The 3,834-nt window shown below is 48.3% G+C and overlaps 1 long non-coding RNA gene across 2 annotated transcripts; it reads left to right on the plus strand.

Annotated features, from left to right (window-relative positions):
- The first annotated feature begins 2,536 nt into the window (after positions 1 to 2,536).
- On the plus strand, positions 2,537 to 3,834 carry LOC139074332 (uncharacterized). Of its 2 annotated transcripts, XR_011523846.1 has the most exons (3): positions 2,537 to 2,881; positions 2,977 to 3,074; positions 3,607 to 3,834. It is a non-coding gene; the product is annotated as an uncharacterized lncRNA (long non-coding RNA). The 2 variants fall into 2 exon arrangements; XR_011523845.1 differs by lacking the exon at positions 2,537 to 2,881 and having other exon boundaries at positions 2,939 to 3,074.

A 3,834-nucleotide genomic window follows, 5' to 3' on the forward strand; every position in this document is an offset into this window, starting at 1 on the left:
TCTTCTCCCCAAAGCCACCCAGTACGTAGTTGTGTATTCTAGTTGTAGGTCCTTCTAGTTCTGTTATGTGGGACACCGCCTCAGCATGGCTTGATGAGTGGTGTTAGGTCCACACCCAGGATCTGAACTGGTGAAACCCTGGGCCGCCAAAGTGGAGCACACAAACTTAACTACTGGGCCACGGGGCCGGTCCCAATGTGAAAACATTAATGAGATCTTTTGCAGTCTTTTTTGTACCAAGTCTGAAATCTAGCCTGTATCTCCACCTACAGCACATGTCAATTTGGCCCAGCTCCATTTAAAGTGCTCCATGGCCACTTGTGGTTTATGGCTGCCAAGTTGGAATGTTCTAGACTGAGGCAGATCGACGTTCAAATCCTCTCAGAGCCCAAGTTTTCTCATCTGTGAAATAGGGGCATAATAGCGATCTCCCACGTAAGGTAAAGCTCTTGACACACAGTGGGGCTACACTAAATGGTGGCTATTATTATTATTTTTTTGGTGAGGAAGATTGGTCCTGAGGTAACATCTGTTTCCAATCTTCCTCTTTCTGCTTGAGGAAAACCGTCCCTGAGTTAACATCTGTGCCAATCTTCCTCTATTTTTTGTATGTGGGATGCCACCACAGCATGACTTGAGAAGTGTGTAGGTCCACACCTGGGATCTGAACCTGCGAATGCTGGGCCGCAGAAGTGGAGCACGTGAACTTAACCACTATGCCACTGGACTGGCCCAACTGGTGGCTATGATTAAGGGAGGGGAGAACGTTTAGAAGGGGCAAGTGGAGACAGTAAGGAATGGAAGGTTCACAAGGACATGGTCGAAGGTTTTGTGTTTTCATTCAAGATGGGAGAGGCTTGGCATGATTTTAGGCAACAGAGAAGTTGCTGGTAGAGGAGAACCACTGAAGAAGGAATGAAACAATGTGGAAAGTTGGAGAAAAAGTGGGGAGATGGAGTTGAAGCACAGATGGAGAGATTAGCCTTAAATCTGAAGCTGGGCACTTTTTTCTCTACGAACAAATGAAAGGATGTCGGGGCTGACAAGAGTCATGCCCGCTGACCACTGCTGAAGTGTTTTCTGCGTGTAGGCCCCTTGACTAGGGGTGTTCTGTGCATTCTCTCGTCCAGTCCTCCCAACACCCCTGAAAGGCGGGTCCTGCTAGTGTTCCCATTTTACAGACGAGGAAACTGAGTCTTTGGGAAGGTAACTTGCCTAAGGTCATAAAACTAGTCGAGCCAGCATTTGAACCCACTCTGATGCCGGAGTCTAGATTCTTCTTTTCAATAGAATGTTCCTTATTTGGGCTTTGTCTGATGTTTCTTCAGGATTAGATTCAGGGTATGCATTTCCGACCAGAATACCATGTAAGTGGTGCGTCCTCAGGCGTCGTATCAGAAGGCACCTCTGATGTCCATCTGCCCTGAGTGGGCACTCAGTCAAGGTGTTGTCCAATTTCCCCACTATACAGTTCCTATTTTCCCTTTCAACTAATAATCTGAATGGAGACTCTTCAAAACCTGCTCCTCATCATTGTTCCTCCTAAATCCAGCCTCCGTTGATGATTCTTGCCTGGGCCATTTTACTATAATGGTTGCAAAATAATAATTTCAACTCCGGCACGCCCTGCTCATTCGCCAGCTGACTCAGCATTCATTCTGCTTCGGCAGGAGCCCTCCTCTCCTCTCTCTCTCTCATCAAAATGAACTCATTCATTCCTAGTTTTTTCAATGGGTTATCATTTATTAATGTTCTTAATCATCTTGCTGCCTAAGATCCCAGATTTGGCTGGTGGCAGCCCCTTCAAGCTGGCTCTTCGTCCTGTGAAATGCCACCCACATTTTTTTTAAGTACTTTCTTACTTTTTGGCGTAGCAAAATGTTCCAGGCTCCTCATCTCGTGTCTACATTGCCCCAGTCCTGAAACCAGCCATTTCCGTAATGAACCCTGCTTCTTTTTGATGGGGAATGGTGTTAGAGGACAAGATCTGGGTGTAAAATATGCTTATTGCTAATGGGGTATATTTGATTTTAGACCTTTTTAGTGGCTAGAGTTGAATATATATACAAATTTTTATATACACATGTGAATATACACACACATATTTTAGAAATCATGAGTTTACACTGATATCTCCAATTCCAATCCATTTCCACAAGGTTTTTTCTTGTTTCCCTCCATCAAATATTTGTATGTTTCTTCTTCAAGAGTGAGAACCCTGGCTCCTGACATCAACGCATTTAATCATTTGCCTGATCACATAAGACATCTCAAATAGTTTCGGAATCACTTTGCAAATACTAGTACATAAGCACACCCACTAAAGAGAGTCCAGAAGTCATCTGTGCTTTCCTCCCTACTCCCACCCGACCAGCGCCTCCTTGTCAACCTCGACCTCCTGGCAAGGTCATTTGCTGGGAGGAAGATGAGGCAGGGAGGGAGCAGGGGACCTGAGGAAACGGAGAAGGTGTGAAGTAGCATGGAGCGGGGGAGGTGAGGGAAGTCAGTTTCAGAAGCAGAGGATACATTTCCCAGACTGGAGGAGATACATGAGCGGTGGCCCCGGCCCCCTCGATGGCATGTTTTCCTGTAGCCATCCTGGCAGCCTCAGTGTAGGAGGCGAGAAGACAGATGGTTGGGATGGCTGGATGAATCCAAAGTTGGGGAACTACCAGGTGGATGTGGCAGAAGGACAGAGGGTGAGGACTCCGGGGTGCTGGCAGGGAAGTGGTTGACGTCATGCACCCCGGAGTCTGGGCTGAACGGAGGAAGAAGTGGAGCCAAGAGGGAGCAAGGGGAGAGACCGGCACTCGAGCTGGGCTGAGAAGGGGGTTGCAGAAGACACTTCTGGTCACCAAATCCAACCGTCTAGGAAGAGCGGGTCAGGGGCTGGGGGAGAGATGCTTGTACCAAACTTGGTTGGGGGGAAGACGGGAGGGGCTGTGCTTTGAGCAATCAGAGTCTTTGTTTCCCCAGAGACCGAGCGAGAGGAGACCTCGCTGGCCTCGGCTGGAGAGGGACGCTGTTCCAGGCACATTACTGCGTGTATGATCAGCAGCCGTGAACGTGTCCAGGTAAATGTAATTTTGTAAAAATGAAGGGACCTTGGAAGTCATTTCACTGGACAGTCACTTGACTTCTAAGGTCCGGGAGTCAAGGGCCAGAGCCATCAGGCAATTGTACCCCACCCAGGCTTCACAGGCATTTTAAATTTAAGTTGGTGGCTTTCTCTAATGCTCTAGAGCGTTCTAAAGCTAGCGGAATGCCTGACTGACAGGTCTGCGGTGGTGTTGTAGTCCTGTTCTCCAGCTGGCCTTTCAGCACAAGGGAGGAATGGGGCCGCCACATCACTGCCTTCTCCACAGACCCCCGTCAGTCACTGCCGAGCGCATTCCTTCTGATGGATGAATTCGTGGGAACAGCCCAGATTTAGGGTACGCGTGTCAGCGGGGAGTCAGAATTGTCAAGAAGCAATGTTTCTTCCTATATTCTTAGGAATCGTCCTTTCTTTTGACCCTTATTAAGCAAGCCTTGCTCTGGACATGTGGCGTCTACTTTGTCACTAGAGCTTTGTCTGTAAACATACTAATTAAAATGCCTTTCTAGGGGCCGGCCGGGGGCTGAGTGGTTGGGTTTGCGCCCTCCACTTAGGCGGCCCGGGGCTTCACCGGTTCGGATCCTGGGCGCGGACATGACACCGCTCATCAGGCCACACTGAGGCGGTGTCCCACATGCCACAACTAGAAGGACCCACAACTAAAAATATGCAACTATGTACTGGGGGGCTTTGGGAGAAAAAGGAAAAATAAAATCTTTAAAAAAAACAACAAAAAA

The sequence above is a fragment of the Equus przewalskii genome, chromosome 11 (genome assembly GCF_037783145.1).
Source record: "Equus przewalskii isolate Varuska chromosome 11, EquPr2, whole genome shotgun sequence".
NCBI lineage: Eukaryota > Metazoa > Chordata > Mammalia > Perissodactyla > Equidae > Equus > Equus przewalskii.